At 43.2% G+C, this 20,227-nt stretch overlaps 1 pseudogene; it reads left to right on the top strand.

Annotated features, from left to right (window-relative positions):
- Window positions 1–2,242: 2,242 nt before the first annotated feature.
- On the top strand, window positions 2,243–2,790 carry LOC111146380 (annotated as a pseudogene).
- Window positions 2,791–20,227: the final 17,437 nt, after the last annotated feature.

The following is a 20,227-nucleotide window of genomic DNA, read 5'->3' as shown; positions in this document are numbered from 1 at the left end:
ACTCACTAAAGATGTTAGAGAAATGAAGGCAACCTAAGGCCCCATAGGCTCTAGGAAACCAAGAACTAGGTGTGAATCCACCAGCTGTCAGATCAGTGGGGAAACCATGTCATGATCCCAGAAAAGTGGAATGCAGTGTTGTGCTCCACGACATTAAGATGGATATAGGGGTGTCTGGGTGGCTCAGTAGGTTAAGCATCTGCCTTCGGCTCAGATCATAATCTCAGGGTCCTGGGGTGGAGCCCTGCATTGGGATCCCCCGCTCAGCTGGGATCCCCACCCCGCCCCTGCCAGCTCATGCACTTGAACTCTCTCTCTCTCTCAAATAAATAAATAAAAACTTTTTTTTTTAATATTTTATTTATTTATTTGTCAGACAGAGAGCCAAAGGGCCAGAGGCAGAGGGAGAAGCAGGCTCCCCACTGAGCAGGGAGCCGATGGGGGACTCGATTGCTCCAGTCTCCTACTGCAGTCATGGGGAAACTGAAGCCAAGAAGGAAGATACATGCCAGGAGTCACGTAGCAGAGGCACAGCTGTGTCTATAATCCAGGTCTCTGAGTCTCTTCCTGTGCCACACACACAGTCGTTCTGTTTCCACCTCCCACAGTCTCTAGTCCACACTGCTTGAGATCATGAGTAGAAAAAAGGGTATGCAAAATACCCTGAAGCCTCTCTCACAGAGAATGTTCTAAAGAGCCCATTTATTTGAGGAAGGAAACACCTGTTTTCCCCCAAGACAATGGCATATTGCATCAGCAGTGAACAGCTATATTGGGGTGAGGGTCCAGGACAAAGCAGAAATCTGCTATGGAGGGCCAACAAGATAGGGGATATTCTACAGCAAGGCCTGGGACAGTGTCACATATTACTCATCTTTACCCCCACCAAAAGCAGAGGGGGGAGCTACCTCCTTTCTCTTATTCCAGTTAATAGGTAATACCTAGTATCTCTTAGAACTAATCATTTTAACCTCTTATATAATATTTTTTTAAAGATTTTGTTTATTTGGGGACGGCTGGGTGGCTCAGTCAGTTAAGCGGCTGCCTTTGGCTCGGGTCGTGATCCTAGGGTCCTGGTATGGAGTCCCACATCAGGCTCCTTGCTCAGCGGGGATCCTGCTTCTCTCTCTGCCTCTCCCTGCCATTCTGCCTGCTTGTGTACTCTCTCTCTCTGACAAATAAATAAATAAAATCTTTTTAAAAAATTTATTTATTTGAGAGAGAGAGCAGGAGAGGAGAAAGGGTCAGAGGGAGAGGCAGACTCCCTGCCAAGCAGGGAGCCAGATGTGGAACTCAATCCCGGGACTCCAGGATCATGACCTGAGTCAAAAGCAGTTGCTTAACCAACTGAGCCACTCAGGTGCCCTCATTTTGACGTTTAACAGCTGTCCTTAGATGATTATTCATTCACTGAGAGCCTACTATGCAAGAGGCCCTTGCTTGCTACTTCAGGTACACTGTCCTCTCTCCCATCCTCACTCTGCAAGGGAGATGTTAACAGATTTTACTACTATGGAAATTGCAACTTGGTAAGATCATGTTACTTGTTCTAAATCACAGAGCTGGGATTCAAACTCACGTCTTGTCTGAATCCAAAACCCATGCTCTCTTCTATGCCCAAAGCTGCCTTTCAAAACTAAACTGTGTGAGGGTGCAGACTGTGTGGCCTATTGCTATCTCCATACCCAGCACCTAGCCCAAGGCCAAGCACACAGTAGGCTCACAAAGAACACCTGTGGAATGAGTGGATTTGTATGGAATGTCTGCTAAATGAAGGCCTGGGTGCAGTATGAACCATGTTGTGGGACCACAGCAGAGGGAGCAGCTGGAGGCTTAGAAGTGGAGAAAGCCTCCCTCTGCTAAGGGAAAGGCCAAATAAGTGATCAATTTAAAACAAACAAACAAACAAAAACAAACAAGCAAGCAAAAAAACAGCAATCCAGCATTATAACAGCCAAGAACACTAACAAGCAATTCATGAAAGAAATCTGAATGGCCACGAACTATGATTAGAGGTATCTAACATCACTAATGATCAGAAAAATGCAAACAAACACCTGCATAGTAGATTAGTGTACAAACTGGAAAAGCCTTTGAGGGGAGCTATTTGAAGCATCAAAATTGTAAACTAGCTATGTCTTCAAAGGTAGGTACAAAGATTGTTTGTGATAGAAAAAATGGAAATAACACAAATATTCATCAGTAGGGAATACAATAGTTTCTGGCTTTTGCTCCGAGGAGGCAAAGGTACAACTGTCTTCGGTCTTCCCAAAATCAGGTTTATCCAACACCAGCCACCTCCACCATGCCACCTAAGTTTGACCCCAAAGGGATCAAAGTCAAATACATGAGGCACACTGGTGGGGAAGTTCATATCACCTCTGCCCTGGCTCTGAAGATTGCCCCAGGGCTGTCTCCAAAAAAGGTTGGTGATGACATCATCAAGGCAGCTAGTGATAGGAAGGGCCTGGAATTACAGTGAAACTGACCATTCAGAGCAGATAGGCCCAGGATGAAGTGGTACCTTCTGCCTCTTCCCTGATTCCTCAAGGAACCACCAGGAGATGGAAAGAAGCAGAAAAACATTAAGCACAGTGGAAATTACACTTTTGATAAGATTGTCAACATTGCCCAACAGATGCAACACCAATCTTTAGCCAGAGAAATTTCTGGAACCATTAAAGAGATCCTAGGGACTGCTCAGTCTGTGGGCTGCAGTGTTGATGGCCACACCCTCATGACATCATAGATGACGTCAATAGTGGTACAGTGGAATGCCCAGCTAGTTGAAAACTACAAAGGAAAATATTTCAACAAAGGATCATTTGATGACCAAAAGGAAAAAAAAGGAATAGGGAATAAAATAAACAAGGCTATATCTATACTACTTTTTAAAAAGTTATGCTGCTTTTGGGGGCATCTGGGTGGGTTAGTCCATTAAGCGTCTGCCTTCAGCTCAGATTGTGATCCCGCAGTCCTATGATCAAGCCCCAAGCCATGTTCCCTGCTCAGAGGGGAGTTTGCTTCCCCCTCCCACACTTCCCTTCTCACTCTGCCTCACACACTGTTTCTCTCATACTCTCTCTCTCTCTCTCAAATAAACAAAATCTTACACTCCCACAAAAAAACTATGCTGCTATTTAAAGAATGAGATGGTTCTGTATATACAGACATAGAAAGATATCCAAGACATATGGTTAAGTGAAAAAAATGCAAATTGCACAGCAAAATGTGTATTATAAACTCATTTTGGTATATTTTTAAAGGATATACATGTGTCTGTATACGGATATGTGTGTATGTAAGTGCACAGAGAAAATACTGGATGTATATCAATCAAAAACAGAGGTTATTGTCCTCTGGAGGGGAGTAGGGATGGGAGTGATGAAGAAGGACTTTCATTAAAAAAAAAAAAAAAGTGATGTGATTCATTGAGAACAGCAGATCACCTCAGCAGTATTCCTACCAAATTTCTTTTTCTTTAAGATTTTATTTATTTATTTGATAGAGAGAGTGAGCAGGAGTGGGGAGAGAGGCAGAGAGAGAGGGAGAAGCAGACTGCCCAATGAGCAGGGAGCCCAGTGCAGGATTCGATCCCAGGACCCTGAGATCATGACCTGAGCTGAATGCAGACGCTTAACTGACTGAGCCACCCAGGCATCCCCTTCCAAATTTCTTCCAAAAAATTACATAACCTGAATATATTCATGAGGAAACTATCAGACCAACACAAAGTGAGGGATATTCTACAAATACCTACTTCACTCTTGAAAAATGTCAGCATCATAAAACACAAAGATGAGGAGTTACTCCATGCCAAACGAGAGTAAAAGAGACGTGGTAGTCAATAAATGCAATGCATGACCATATCTTTTCCCATAAAAGATGATTCGTTTTTTTTTTAAAGATTTTTTTGTTTATTTATTTCACAGACAGAGATCACAAGTAGGCAGAAAGGCAGGCAGAGAGAGAGGAATGGAAGCAGGCTCCCCGCTGAGCAGAGAGCCCCATGTGGGGCTCTATCCCAGGACCCTGGGAACATGACCTGAGCCAAAGGCAGAGGTTTTAAGCCACTGAGCCACCCAGGTGCCCCTCCCATAAAAGATGTTATTGGGATAATTGGCAAAATCCAAATAGGTTTACATGTAGTGACAGAGCTGTATCAAGGTTATTTTCCTGGTTTTTATATTTATATGACAGTTATGTAAGAGAGCGTCCTCGTTTTTTTATGCTACTCACAGTGAAATACTTGGAGTAAAAAGGCATTGTATCTTGGGGTGCCTGGATGGCTGTCAGTTAAGTGTCTGTCTTCAGCTCAGGCCATGATCCCGGAGTCCTGGGATTGAGTCCTGTGCTAGGCTCCCTGCTCAGTGGGGAGCCTGCTTCTCCCTCTCCCTCTGATCCTCCGCACTGCTCATACTCTATCTACCAAATAAATAAATAAAATCTTTTTATTTAAGATTTTAAAAATTTATTTATTTGACAGAGAGAGAGAGAGTGAAAGAGGGAATACAAGCAGGGGGAGTGGGAGAGGCAGAAGCAGGTTTCTCGCTGAGCAGGGAGGCTGATGTGGGGCTTGATCCCCGGAACCTGGGATCATGACCCGAGCCGAAGGCAGACACTTAACGACTAAGCCTCCCAGGTGCCCCAATAAATAAAATCTTAAAAAATATTTTTTTCTCTCTTCCTCTGACCCTCCCTCTTTCTAAAAACAAGGGGGCATCATGTCTGAAACTCATTCTCAAGGAGTTCAGGAAAAAATTGTGTTGGGGAAGGGAGAAGAAGAGAGAAAGGAGAATGATGACACAAATGTGGTAAAAGATACCATTTTGAGAATCTAGGAAAAAGTATATGAGAATTCCTTGTACTAACTTGTCAATTTTTTCAGTCTGAAATTATGCCAAAATATAAAATTAAAAGGAAAAATACAGAGAGTGAGTCAGAATTTGCCAGCTAGAGGGGCCAGAGGAATCTCTGGCAAAGGAACAAGATAAGCAGAGGAAATTGATGAATGTGAGTCTCCTGCTCTTAGAAACCACCAGTGGCTCTGAGTGTCCAGGACATAGCATAGTGTGGGGAGAAAGGGAGACAGAGGACAGTAGGTTGATGAGCAGCTGAACCCACAAATGGACACATTTCGTTGCTAATATTGGAAATGAAGATTTTAAGCCTTCTTTACACCCAGCCTCAAGCCCTACAAGAAATAACTTGTTTGGCTGCTCAGTCATTGGTGATTTCTCTTCATACCCGAGGGAAAAAAACCCTAGAATAATGACCAAAGGGGACATCTAGTACAATGCCCTCATTCTGTAGAAGGGAAAACTAAGGCCCAAGGATGAGAAGAAACTTGCAAGTTCCCAACAAAAGTTAGTGTTAACACTGGCTTCCAATGCACAATCCATCATTCCTTCTGTTCCCCCAAAGTCTAATAGGTTGAGGCAGGAATACAGTCTGAAAAGTGAAATGAGTGAATGTTGCCCTTTAAAGTTGGGGTGTTTTTCATTTGCCACAAATACAGACTTAATGCCTGTACAATTTTAAAATGTAATTATAGAAACTGTTGTCACTTAAAACCCATGCGTTGCAACTGGTAAGTGATAACCAGTTCAGGCTCCTCGTCTGAAGCAGCAACCAACGTGGTTCTCAGGAATTCTCAATGACATTGGTACCCATCTGGATTTGTTGAAAAGTTTAACATCCTTTTTTATTATTCATGATTTTGCAGTTCTTCAAATTGCAAGGTGATGGAGAGAGCACGCAATTTTCATCCAGGCTATGAAATCATTCTTGAAAATTTGGACATTCATATAGATGGCTTTTAATTTTTCTTAGAGACTGCTTTTCCTTATAAAATCATGAAATTTAAAAATGTATATATATTATAAATTAAACTATATAAGTGATAATAGTCACATTACAATAAAATCCTGGGATACGGAGCTAGTATTTCGAGAGCTCTATTCTCATTTGTTGTTATTCCTAGTTGGAATTGTATTCCTCAAGGCTTAGATCTAAGTGAGTATATAAGGACCATTGACTAGCAAAACCATTGAGATTCTAATTTATTTAAGAATCATTAGATTCCATACAAGAAATCTCGAAGCATGTCATCAGTAATGCCTTGAGAAGCTGCACACTCCAAAGACATACCTTTATTTTAAATGTCCATGAACGCTGAACCCACAGATTCTAAGGTAGGAAGGGACACACATAATCAGGGACAGACCTTATATAGGTGTCATTCTATAAGGAATCAACTTTCTTCATCTGCCTCCCCCAGACTCCAGCATCATGCCTGCAATTTTTAGTCCAGACATGTCTTTGTAACGACATTAGCATGAATTACTTTATCAGGACTTTGCATTGACAACAGAAAAAAATTGAGAATAATCAGGATCACCCTATCAAATGAATTATATGCAGCTGACAACAGTCAACTTATGCACAATTATATAAAATAAATTACAGAGTTTATGCTTTGTGTCTCACCCATTAGTATCCATTGTTTCTTATTAAATTGGTGAAACCATTCACAAGGTGGGGCATAAAAGGACTGTCACTATTCTGATAAGAGTCCACATCGTCTTCTACCTTTGTTCTGGACCTGACATGCTTCTAAGACTGATCCCAGTGTGCATTTGTGCCATGATTTTCTTGTACCAGATCTATGAATTGCAGAAGAGGCTATCTCCTGATCTGCAATACCTCAAACTTCACACTTTCTGCACAGTCTTCAACAACTAGATTTGCCTGGCCCAACACTCCGCATTCTTGCTTTGCTACTAGGCAGATCTATTACAATCCTGGAACCACTGCACATTTTCATCAGAATGTTCAATGCTTCTGTCTCTCGAAAATTGCTTCATTCCCCTGGTGTGCCATTGCTCTGGGAACTTACTCTCTAACCTTCTCTCTTCGGTGCCCATGCTCAGCTGTTGTGGGACAGGGAGAGCTTTTATTGTTTGCCTCAGTTTTCTGGCACAGAGAGGAGTCTATCTACCTGACCAAACTTTACCCCTAAAAAGCCACAGCCTGCTTAGTAGACACGAACTCTGATTCGGCTCAGGTAATGTTATCAAAAGCTCTGGTTTCCTGTCTTCAAAGACCATTTGGACAAACTGTGTGAAATGGGAGCAGGAAAGCAGTGGGCAGAGATTATTAGGAGCTATACTAGGCAGCAGAGGGTAGAAGATTCATCTCTCTAAGAATAAAAAAATAGATGTAGTCTGCAAGGAGGACCACCGTCAGGTGAGGGCCAATGAAGTAAACACAGATGCTCAGCACTGAAATGGATCACATGGGGTACTGGAGCAGGAAGAAGCATCAAAAGTCTGTGTGTATTTCGGTGGGGGATGAAGGTAGCACTTTAAACCAGTGCTGAATATATGGGCTATTTGATAAATGGTGCTGAAAAACCTGCAAACATGAAGTCAGAGCCCACCTCAACCCATTCAAAAAATAAATTACTGACAAATCACCTAAGAATTAGAAAAAATATTTTAAGTGTAGTACTTTAAGGAGAAAGAAAACACTTAAAAATTACTTTAAGATTTTATTTACTTATTTGACAGAAAGAGAGAGACAGAGAGCGCAAGCAGGGGGGAGCAGCAGGCAGAGGGAGAAGCAGGCTTTCCACTGAGCGGGGAGCCCGATGGGAGACTCAATCCCAGGACCCTGGGATCATGACCTGAGCTGAAGGCAGATGCTTAACCAACTGAGATACCCAGGTGCCCTGAAAACATTTAAAAATTAAAAGACAAACCACAGAGTGGGAGAAAAGATTTCTCTCACATATACTAAATGATATTATCCATAACATATAAAGAATTCTCACATATCAGTTAAGAAACTAAATGCCACCATAGGAAAAGAGGCAAGGATATGAACAGGTAGTAGTAGACAGAGAACTAGAAACAGCTGATTAACATGAGATGATTGATTTTCATAACAATCAGATAAATGGAAACTAAAAGAGAATACAATTTTTTTATAAATCAGACTGACACATTTTATTTTTTTTAAGATTTTATTTATTTATTTGACAGAGAGAGAGAGATCACAAGTAGGCAGAGAGAGAGGGGGAAGCAGGCTCCCCGCCGAGCAGAGAGCCCAACACGGGGCTCGATCCCAGGACTGTGAGATCATGACCTGAGCCAAAGGCAGAGGCCCAACACACTGAGCCACACAGGCGCCCCCAGACTGACACATTTTAAAGGATTGATAACCTTTATTGTTTCATTTATTCAAATAAATATTTATTGGATGTCTACCACGTGTCATGTATGGAAAATTTATGAGAATAAGAGACCTAATCCCTGCTTTATGCCTTTGGGTCAAAAATAAGTCTATACTATTCTTACAAGTAGTATATAGTTGGATCATATCTTTTATCCATTCTGATGATCTCTGTCTTTTAATTGGTGCATTTAATCCATTTTCATTTAAAGTGACTTTTTACTTTGTCATTTTGCTATTTGTTTTCTGGATGTCTGATATCTTTTTTTGTTCCTGAATTCCTTCAACACTGCCTTCTTTTGTTTTTCTTTTTTTCTTTTTTTTTTTTTTAAGATTTTATTTATTTATTTGACACAGAGAGAGAGAGAGAGATCACAAGTAGGCAGAGAGGCAGGCAGAGAGAGAGGAGGAAGCAGGCTCCCCACCGAGCCGAGAGCCTGATGTAGGGCTTAATCCCAGGACCCTGAGACCATGACCTGAGCCTAAGGCAGAGGCTTAACCCACTGAATTACCCAGGCGCCCCAGCCTTTTTTAATTTTTCATTTAACCTAGTGTACCATTTTGATTCCCTGTTCATTTCTTTTCTATAAAATTTTAAGTTCTTTTCTCATTGATTACCATGAGGGTTACCGATAACACCTAAATTCATACCAATCTAGTTTCAATTAATACCAATTTAGCTTCAATAGCATACCTAATCTGGCTCCTAACAAGTTCTCTCTGACAGCTCTAGGAGAGTACCCTTCCTTGCCTCTTCCTAGCTTCTGAGGTTCTCAGCAATGCTTGGCATTCCATGACCAGTAGATCCCTCACTTTAACATTAGCCTCTGTTGTCACAAGGCCATGTTTTCCCTTTGTGTCTCTCTCCTCCTGTTATCAGGCCACCAGTCATACTCGATTGGAATAGGAGCCCACCCTACTCCACTACGACCGTATCTATACAACTAAATATACATGCAATAACTCTATTTCCAAATAAGGTCACACTCTGAGATACTGGGTTTAGGACTTCAACATACATTTTTGGGAGACACAATTCAACCTACGACAATATGTCTTCATCATTTTGAAGGATTCACCTTTCCCTCACTGATTCATTGCAGTCCTAGAAGAGAAAAGTCATATACATATATATTCATCAGAACATTTTGTTGCAAGAAAGCAATAGATGACCAGAAAATAAAGAATCCTGAACTGGAAGTAAAAAAGAGGGGTGTGGTCCCAGGTGTGACATGCTTTTGCTGTGTGAACTTTATCTCTATGTACTTTAATTTCCTCGCCTATAAAATGAGGAGCCAGACTTAATGATTGCAAGGGTAGGTCCCTTTGAGTTCCCAGATTCTACGATCTTCAGAATATGGTTTCAGTGCAATAGATTGTTCATAACTAATACTGTGGGCTTTAAATTGTTTAAACTGATTCCTCAGACTGCTTATATTCAAGGTCTGTCTGGGCTCATTTCCAATTACTCTCCCATTGTCCGTGAGATAGTTTAGTTTACTTTGAAAATACCTGGAGGATTCACTAGTCATAATTCCAAGTGTCAAATATGAAGACCCCATTTAAAACTCCATAATTAGGGGCGCCTCGGTAGTTCAGTGGGTTAAAGCCTCTGCCTTCGGCTCGGGTCATGATCCCAGCGTCCTGGGATTGAGCCCCGCATTGGGCTCTCTGAGCCACTGAGAGCCTGCTTCCTCCTCTCTCTCCCTGCCTGCCTCTCTGACTACTTGTGATCTCTGTCTGTCAAATAAATAAATAAAATCTTAAAAAAAAAAACTCCATAATTAGAGCCAGATGTTTCTTCTATGCAACTACATGCTTTCATCTAGCCTTGGTGCCAGGAATGCGTCTCAGAGAGATGCAGATAGAAGTATGTCATAGGGGTCACAGGGGGAAGGAAGGGAGCAGGAGGACTGAGGGTTGTGCTGTATGATCTCCCTCATCAACCCACCTGTGAACTTCCATTCATCCCTGCCCCACTTACCTGCAGCCTGGACAGCTCCAGGACAAGTACCTTGTCTTATTCACCTCTGAGTGCCCCCACACATGTATTAGCCCCAAACCAGGACTGGTCTAGAACTGGTGTTGGAGGAAGGAATGAAAGGAAGGAAATCAGTCATAAGACAAGGTTCATCACTACTCTACTCTCACCCCACGCCCTCCTCTGGCTCCCTGAACTCAGATCTAAGAACTCTCTTTTATTTTTATTTTATTTTATTTATTTATTTTTAAAAATATTTTATTTATTTATTTGAGAGAGAGACAAGGAGAGCACAGCTGGGGGAAGGGGCTGAGGGAGAGGGAGAGGGACAAGCAGGCTCCCCACTGAGCATGGAACCCAACATGGGGCCCAACCCTGGAATCATGACCTGAGCTGAAATAAGATGCTTAACCAACTGAGCCACCCAGGCTCCTCTAGATACTCTCTTTAAACAAAAAATGTAGTAAATGTACATAACATAAAAATGTACTATTTAACCATTTTTAAGCATATAGTTCATTGGCATTAAATATATTAACATTGTTGTATTAAATATATTAACATCACGCCATCCATTTCCAGAATATTTTCATCTTTCCAAATGACAACTCTGTACTCATTAAACACTACCTCCCTATTTCCCCCTCCCCCAGCCCCTGGCAGCCACCACTCTACTTTCTGCCTCTATGAATGAATTTGACTCTTCTAAATGGCCTCATATAAGTGGAATCATACAGTATTCATCTTTTTGTAACTGGCTTAGCATCACGTCTCTCTTAGCATAATGTCTTCAAGGTTAATACACATTGCAGCATGTGTCAGAATTAGGAACTAACTCTTCCAGAGAGCCGCAGAGCCCTTCAATTCCCTTCCAGCTCTGGGATCCTCGATCTCTGTAGAAATACACAGCGGTTTTGGTTCAAGAAGAGCAAGGACTAGACGAATCCAGCCTTCCAGATCTTTGTCATCCCATCTTTCCAACCAGGTTTGTGGCCTGCTTGGCCCTCATTCATATGTTCATTTAACAGACACCTACTTGAGCTCCTGCTAGGTTCCATCCCTGCTCCCAGCTCCTAACACAGAAATATTATGGAGTTCACAAACACGAAGGGTGGAGGATTCATATTTAACGGAAATAATGAGAAAAGCCTCCAGAAGCGACTCCATAAATCTTGCAAAGAGGAGTAAGTGGAAAAACCACTTGTGGCAAAACCAGGACAGGGAAAGAGCACGGTGGGCAGGGGGCTCTGCCAGAGCAGAGGGCTAGAGACAAGCCCCAGCCTTGGTGACATTGCACATGAGCTGCCTGACTAGAGCACAGCCTGCTGGGGGATGGAGGGAGAGGGAGAAAGCACCATGCGAGAATGCTCTGGGAAGCGACAAAGGAAGGCAGAAGCCAGAACTCAAAGACCACGTATGCTACCTAGGGAATCTGGCTTTATTCTCAGGACAAGCAAGACCCAAGGAAGGTTTTAAGAAAGGTAACATGGTCAAAGGCATGCTTTCTTTACTCAATCTGTCTGGCAATAGTGTGAGACTAGAGGTAAGACACCAGTTAGGAATGTGTTGCCTTAGACTGGGTGAGGAGTAACAGAGTCATGGGGAGATGGAGATGGGGCAGGAATGTGCTTGAGCCGGCTCCCACCAGCCCGCGAGAGCCGGGTGCAATATTCAGGAATTTTGCAAGCTGGTTGTTAAACACAGTCATTGTTAAAAATTAAACTATGTAAACTTACAATTAAATAAATTGTATGTTTACAATGGAAATAAATACTCAACATTCACTACTTGCTAATTCTTACAACATTATCTTTCTGTTACAGCAGTTTGTGCCTATCAGATCTGTACAGGAGAAACCCTAGGGGAGGTGCGCTTCTCTTCCCGGCAATGCTCTCAGTGACATCACACTGGCAACTTGAAATTGGCCATTGGGGGAATATTTATACCATGAGAATTAGTAGCTGCTTTAAATCCAGACTTTTTTTTCCCCTCTGAGAGCCATTTATTAAACATTTACCAGGACACCTGGATGACTCAGTCAGCGGAGAGTGCAACTCTTGATCTTGGGGTTGTGAGTTCAAGCCCCACGTTGGGTGTAGAGATTGCTTTAAAAAAAAAATCTTTAAAAAAAAAAAAAAAAAAACCACAGGGGCGCCTGGGTGGCTCAGTGGGTTAAGCCTCTGCCTTCGGCTCGGGTCATGATCCCGGGGTCCTGGGATCAAGCCCCACATCGGTCTCTCTGCTCAGCAGGGAGCCTGCTTCCTCCCCTCTCTCTACCTGCCTCTCTGCCTGCTTGTGATCTCTCTCTGTCAAATAAATAAATAAAATCTTAAAAAAAAAATAAAATAAAATAGAGTAACCAGAAGAAGAGCAGATTTTTTTAAGGGAACCACTTTTAGGCTTGTTCATACTAAGTGCCTTTGCACATCCAGGTGCTGAAGTCTGGTAGGCAGTTGGATGTAGAGGAAAGAGCTCAAAAGGGAGAGACCAGCATATGCATGTGTTGTATATTTGGAAATCTACAGTCAAGAGATGACAATGGAAACACCGGATGGAAATGAGCTAATTCAGGGATGATGTGGAGAGTGATAGGACACAACCCTGTAGGTTGGATCCCAAAGTTTAAGAGGCAGACCAAGTAGCCAGCAGCAAAGGATCAAGGGGGAAAGATGAGATACCAAAATAACACGGTAAGAGAAGTAGGAAAAGACTGGAAGACAGTGGTGACTTCCAGGGGAGACTCTGAGAGCCAGGATTGATTGTGGGGTCAGATAACATCAAGTGAAAACTGAAGAGTCCACCAAAAGCAGCAGTAAGAGGGGCCCAGAATCCATCTTCAAAGAAGTCTGGTTGAAGAGGTGGGAACAGGGGCGCCTGGGTGGCTCAGTCGGTTAAGCGGCTGCCTTCAGCTCAGGTCATGATCCCAGGGTCCTGGGATCGAGTCCCACATCGGGCTCTCTGCTCAGCGGGAAGCCTGCTTCTCCCTCTCATCTGCCTGCCTCTCGGCCTACTTGTGCTCTCTCTCTGACAAATAAACAAAATCTTAAAAAAATAAAAAAATAAAAAAAAGAAGAAGAAAAGAGGTGGGAACAGAAGCCAGAGTGCTCGGATCTGAGAGGAAGTGGGAGATGGGGTTACAGAAAAACGTGTGGCAAGTCTTTGGAGGCACACTAGAGAGGAAGCAACATGAAGATTTGGGGAGGGGCACCTGGCTGGCTGCATTGAACAGCATGTAACTCTTGATCTCAGAGTCTTGAGTTCAAGGCCCACATTGGGTATAGAGCTTACTTGAGAAAGAAAAGGGGGGGGGCACCTGGGTGGTAGCTCTGTCAGTTAAGCAGCTGACTTCAGCCCAGGTCATAATCTCAGGGTCCTGGGATTGAACCCCACATCGGGCTCTGCACTTGGCTGGGAGTCTGCTTGGGAGTCTCTCTCCCTCTTCCCTTGCCCCTCCCCCTGCTTGCCTGGTGCACACTCTCTGTAAAATAAATAAATAAATCTTAAAAAAAAAAAAAAAGATAGGAGAGATCTGAGCTCATTTATGGCTGTGGGAAAGTGAAGAAGAGGTCAGGAAGGCAGGAAAAACAGGAAAGACTCATAAAGTGACCTTCCAAGAGAGACAGAAAGAACTGGAATTGGCATTTTCTTGCATACTGTGCACACGAATCACCTGCAGATCATGTTAAGATTCAGATTCTGATTCTGCAGGTCTGAGGTGGGGCTTGAGATTTTCCATTTCTAACATTCTCCTGCTGAGAGAACATTCAATGCTTCTGGTCTGTGAACCACACTTTGGGTAGCAGGGGGTCTCGAGTTTGGAATTGTAATTGTGCGTTCTTTTGTCTGTCTCCCTCTGTGGACCCTGAAGCAGAATCCTTCCAGATAATCCTTATTGTCTAGCACTGTCCCTGTAATATAAAAGTTTGTTGAATGTATTGACTATGTGAAGATTTATCTTTGACATCATCTATAACTATGAAAAAGCAGGGAAAAATACTAAAAGTCCAATAACACAAGAATGGACAAGTAAATTACAGTACAAGTATAGTTGGGAATATTCTCTTTTTTTAAGATTTTGTTTGTTTGAGAGACAGAGAGCAGGGGTGGCTGGGGGGGAGGGCAGAGAGAGAGAGAGAGAGAAGCAGACTCCCCACTGAGCACAGAGCCCTACTCTGGACTCAATCCTATGACCCTGAGATCATGACCTGAGCCAAAGTCAAGAGTCAGATGCCTAATGGACTGAACCACTCAGATACCCCGATTTTGAAACATTCTTAAGTAATTAAAGTAATCATTGTGAAATCCATATGATAACATAGGGAAATTCCTGGGATAAAATCATAGTAAGTGAGTTTTTACTTATATTTTGATGGCCACTGTGTGAAATCATACGTTTGGACAAGAACAAGAATGGCACAGAAAAAGCAAGTTAGATACATTGGAGCAACAGGATCATGAATGAATTTTTGCATTTAGATTTCTGTCAATGTTGGAAGAATGCAGGCCAAAACAAAACAAAACAAAACCCACTGTTACACATATGAAAGAAAATCAGACATGGATCTTCTGTGGGAAAATCAAAACAGAGAGGAGTAACTTCTACACATGGCAGCTTAGATTTCGGATTACATGTATTTTTTAAAAATATATATTAACTTTTCTTTGCACATTCTTTTATTCTGACTTGACAGCTTTTCTCTTCCTTTGTCCCTCTTTCCTTCCTTTTTATCCTTTCCTTATGCTTCCCCACTCCCTTCCCTCTCTTTAAGACATGGTTCCCTTAAGGAATTCCCATTCCCAGTGATATCTCATCAAAGGAACACATGAATAGTTGACATTATGTAATGCTTTGACATTTGGCATTCCCAAGGCATTACCCCACCCCTGATGCAGAATAGGTTGTCAGAGCATGAAATTGGTATTTTTACATATTCTTAATGTACAGATGTCAGTCTGAAAACCATTCACTAGTATTATGATTACATTCTTTGTCTCATTTTCTTTCTATGCCAAGATCTGTTCCTATGATTTCTTTTCTTTTGGGAGTTTCAAAGAGAGAAGACAAAACTTTAATAATCCAGCTTACTGATTCTGCCAAAAGGTAAAAGTAAACTTTTAAGACTCTCACCATTTCTGGCAATGAGACTTCTGGCACAGGAGCAAAGATGTGACGAGAAGGACCAGATGCAAGCTAGAAATACAATCAGTGGCCAGAGAGCTCATGGTGCCAGATTCCTCCATTGTGTTCCAAATCTAATCTGCTTGAGGTTTACAAGTTTGTTATTTTGTGTTAAACATGGAAATGAATGGCCCAGGTTTATGAAAGAAACAACGTGTCTAAAAATAATCCCCTTGTAGAAAACACACAAGATAAGAACCGGAAGAGGTTTAGAGACACTACTATCCATCTTCCGACATACGCCCCTCTAGGATCCCTAACAGATGGGAAACCGGTCTCTGTTTGAACACCTTCAGAAATGGCCATATCATGACCTCATGAAGCAACCCATTTCATATTTGGATGTTTGGCAAATACTGTTCAGCATCCTTTCCTCTTTCCAGCACAGCACCAGCTTCCTTTGGGGAAGTGCTACTTCTTTACTCCATGTGGTTCTGACAGGACAAAGAGGTGGTGTGCTGGGACGCCTGGGTGGCTCAGTTGGTTGGAGGACTGCTTTCGGCTCAGGTCATGATCCCGGAGTCCCGGGATCGAGTGCCGCATCGGGCTCCCAGCTCCACGGGGAGTCTGCTTCTCCCTCTGACCTTCTCCTCGCTTATGCTCTCTCTCACTGCCTCTCTCTCAAATAAATAAAATAAAATAAAATAAAATAAAATAAAATAAAATAAAATAAAATAAAATAAAGAGGTGGTGTGCTGCTTCTCCCCATCTGGCTTTGACTGCTTCCCTCTCATCTTTGACTTTCCTTTCCAAGCTAGGATATGGGCAGCCTCTAGCCCCAGGTGCTGGTCAGAAGTCTGTTGACCCTCCCTGTCAAATCAGGGCATTTGATAACTTTTCATGGCTCTTCAGGGACTGAGGCAGCCTTTGTGTTTCCCTCACCTTCCATTTCCTCTTAGGGCCTTTAAACCATACGGCCTTCAATCATGCCTTGCATTTTGAGGTCTCTGGTCCTAAGCAGCCTGGCTTTCTCCACCGGATGTGTTCTAGAGCAGACACCATGTCCTCAAGAGAGAGGATCTACCCTGCCACTTGGGACCTAGAACAGAAGATCTGAAGACAACTGTTCACTGTTCTTCAACAGCAACTCAAGCAACCACAAATCCACTAAAATGTGGGCACCTTCCCAATGATCCACAGAACAGCCACCTGGGATGACCATTTACTATGTGCTGGGCAGTCTGCCAGACCCTTATTTACTTGTTCATTTTTCATCATTATAACACACCCTGCAGAGTGGGTATGGTTGTCCCCAAGTTTCAGACGAGGAAACAGACCTAGAGAAGTCAAACAGCTTGTTCCGGTTCGCCCAGGTAAAGGGTGAGACTTACACCGGGCTTGAGGAGCCATCCCTCACTCCTGTCCCTTTTCCACTCTACATATGTTTTAGAAACCAGAGAGAGAGAGAGAGAGAGAGAGAACCCTTCCCAGCTGCAGAGCCCTGGTGTGTTCTGCTGGTTGTCAATGCAAGAGGCTCCGGGTAGCGTAACTGACATATTCAAGTGGGCATAGATCTCTGTGACAAGAAGATCTATGGATGTGTGATGATGGATGAGTGGGGAGATTCCCATTTTAAAAGTGTGAAGCCAAAATCATGGGCTTTGATTTACAGAGCACCCCTACTTCAGGACGTGTTGAGGAATCCTCTCAACCAGTGAGGAACCCCCAGAGAGGGATAAGGTTTACCCAAGACTGCACAACAAATTAGAGGTTGAGCCTAGAGTGGGTCCAGGCTTTTGACTACTGACAGGGGGCTATCTTCTTTGAATTGAAAGGAGATGGGTGGCTCAGTCAGTTAAGTATCCAACTCTTGATCTCAGCTCAGGTCTTGATCTCAGGGTTGTGAGTTCAAGCTCTACATTGGGATCCATGCTGGTCATGGAGCCTACTTGAAAAAAAAAGAGGGGGGATACCTGGGTCCTGGGTGGCTCAGTCGGTTAAGCGTCCAACTCTTGGTTTCAGCTCAGGGCATGATCTCAGGGTTGTGGGATCAAGCCCTCATCCAGCTCCATATTCAGTGTGGAGTCAGCTTGAGATTCTCTTTCCCTTCCCCTCTACCCCTCCCCCACACTCTCACTGTCTCTCCCTCTCTCTCTCTCTCAAATAAATAAATAAATTTGAAAAAAAAAAAAAAAGAAAGAAAAGAAAAAGAAATAGAAGTCAGGAGACTTGGGCTCCAGCCCCAAATTTGTCAGCAAAATGTTTGAGCATCTGGGCTCCAAAGCCATATTACTAAGTTTGAATCCCCTCTCTACCTCTTACTAGCTGCTCAGCCATGGGCAAGTTACATAGCATTAGTGTGCTTCATCTCCCCATCTGTCAAGAAGAACATATATTTAGAATAGGGCTGGGAGGGGTGCCTGGGTGGCTCAGTCACTAAGCATCTGACTTGATCTTACCTCTGGTCTTGATCTCAGGGTTGGCATATTAGAAACAAAATTTCTAAATGAGCCTTAAAATCAAAACCAAGAAAAATATCTTTAATCTAGATACCTTATTGCCATGTATATACAATTATTATGTGTATGAATCCTTTAACAAAATGAACGAGAAGTCCAGATGTGTTAAGAAGCTTGGATACAGGGGTGCTTGGGTGGCTCAGTGGGTTAAGCCTCTGCCTTCAGCTCAGGTCATGATCTGCGGGTCCTGGGATCGAGTCCCACATTGGGCTCTCTGCTCAGCAGGGAGCCTGCTTCCCTTCCTCCCTCTCTCTGCCTGCCTCTCTGCCTACTTGTGATCTCTCTCTGACAAATAAATAAATAAAATCTTTAAAAAGAAAAAAAAGAAGCTTGGATACATTTTGAAAATTATTCTGTTAAATGAAGTAGCTGTTTTAAAACATAAAATTTCATTCAACACTATTGCTTGGGGCTTGAACTCACAACCCTGAGATGAAGAGTCATGTGCTCTACTGACTGAACCAGCCGTGCTCCCGGGCAACAAGACTCTCAAGGGAGCCTGGCTGGACATGTGTGTAAGGGTGGGATGGGGAGAGGACAGGAAGTGTCATATCAGTGTCATATCAGTGTCACATCAAACTGATGTTGCCTGAAGTGACTGATGTTGTCCAGGATTCAGCCCCTCTCCTTTCAATTCTTTTTTCTTTTCTTTTTTTTTCTTAAGATTTTATTTACTTATTTTATTTTATTTATTTTTTAATATTTTATTTATTTATTTGACAGAGAGAGAGAGTGATGACAAGTAGGCAGAGAGGCAGGTAGAGAGAGGGAGAAGCAGACTCCTGCTGAGCAGAGAGCCCGATGTGGGGCTCAATCCCATGACCCTGAGATCATGACCTGAGCCAAAGGCAGAGACTTAACCCACTGAGACACCCAGGTGCCCCTTATTTACTTATTTTAGAGAGAGAGAGTGTGTGAGTGGGGAGAGGGGCAGAGGGGGAAGGAGGGGGAGAGGGAGAGGGAGGGAACCTCAAGCAGACTCCACACTGAATATGGAGCTGGATGAGCACTCAATCCCACAATCCTGAGCCAAAATCAAGAGTCCATCGATTAACCGACTGAGCCACCCAGGCGCCCCTCCTGACTTCATTTCAATGCTTATTCCATGGTCATATCCATATATGTATGTGTTTGCACACTCACACTCCCTAAATCTCCCTTTCAGGAATCTGAATATAAGTAAAGGGCACCCCAAACCCCCTTGTCAACCAAGAGTTGTTAGAACTGGAATCCTAGGGGCACCTGGGCGGCTCAGTCGGTTAAGCATCTGCCTTTGGCTCAGGTCATGATCTCAGAGTCCCGGGACCAACTCCCGCCTTGGGCTCTGTGCTCAGTAGGGAGTCTGCGTCTCCCTCTCCATCTATGTCTGTGTTCTCTCCCTCTTTGTCTCAAATAAATAAATACAATATTTTTTAAAAAGGAAAAAAGAATCGGAATCCTATATGGCATTCCTGTGTTAGGCAATGGGGATGCAAATACAAGTAAGAAGTCGTTCCTACTCTAAATTAGGAGCTCACGGTCCAGTGGAGTTGGAGAGAGCATGATTCAGAGCAGTCCTCCTGAGGGAGGCGACACTGAGCAGTTTTTCTGGAAGGATTGGAGCTGGAAGAGCAAGTTGGAGGAAGGGAACAGCAAGTACAAGCCACACTGATGTGAGCGAGGTTGGCTCAGTTGCGTAAAGGCAAAGCCTGTGGTATGGTGTGTCACAGAGAGGTCCAGAGGGAGAGAGATAGAACTGATAGCTGAGCAGAGCCCAGGTTACAAAGGGCCTTGAATATCACACTGAGGGGTTTACACCTTCCCCGGAAGGACCAGAGAGCCACAGAAAAGTTTCAAGCCACATTTTGCTTTTCATCATTTTAAGCCCACAGCACCAACTTTGTTTTCTCACAGCACCAAAGGAATATGTATAGTATACATATATATATATTTTTTTTTTAAAGATTTTATTTATTTATTTGAGAGAGAGACAGTGAGAGAGAGCATGAGCGAGGAGAAGGTCAGAGAGAGAAGCAGACTCCCCGTGGAGCTGGGAGCCCGATTCGGGACTCGATCCCGGGACACCGGGATCATGACCTGAGCCGAAGGCAGTCCTCCAACCAACTGAGCCACCCAGGCGTCCTGTATACATATATATATTTTTTTAAAGTTCATTTATTTAAGTAATCTCTACACCCAATGTGTGGCTCGAACTCATGACCCTGAGATCAAGAGCTGCATATTCTACCAACTGAGATAGCCAGGCGCCCCAAAGGAAGAAACAGTCTCACTTTTCTCTTTTCCTAGCCTCTCCTTCCTGTCTGGTGCCTCCTATTGGCTGAACGCAAAAGAAGGTAAGAGGGTAAGAATTTCTGGTTGGCAAAGCCTACAGAG

Source organism: Enhydra lutris, unplaced genomic scaffold, assembly GCF_002288905.1.
Source record: "Enhydra lutris kenyoni isolate GAN:26980312 unplaced genomic scaffold, ASM228890v2 scaffoldscaffold13, whole genome shotgun sequence".
In the NCBI taxonomy this organism is placed as follows: Eukaryota; Metazoa; Chordata; class Mammalia; order Carnivora; family Mustelidae; genus Enhydra; species Enhydra lutris.
This window is presented reverse-complemented; position numbering and strand designations above follow the sequence as displayed.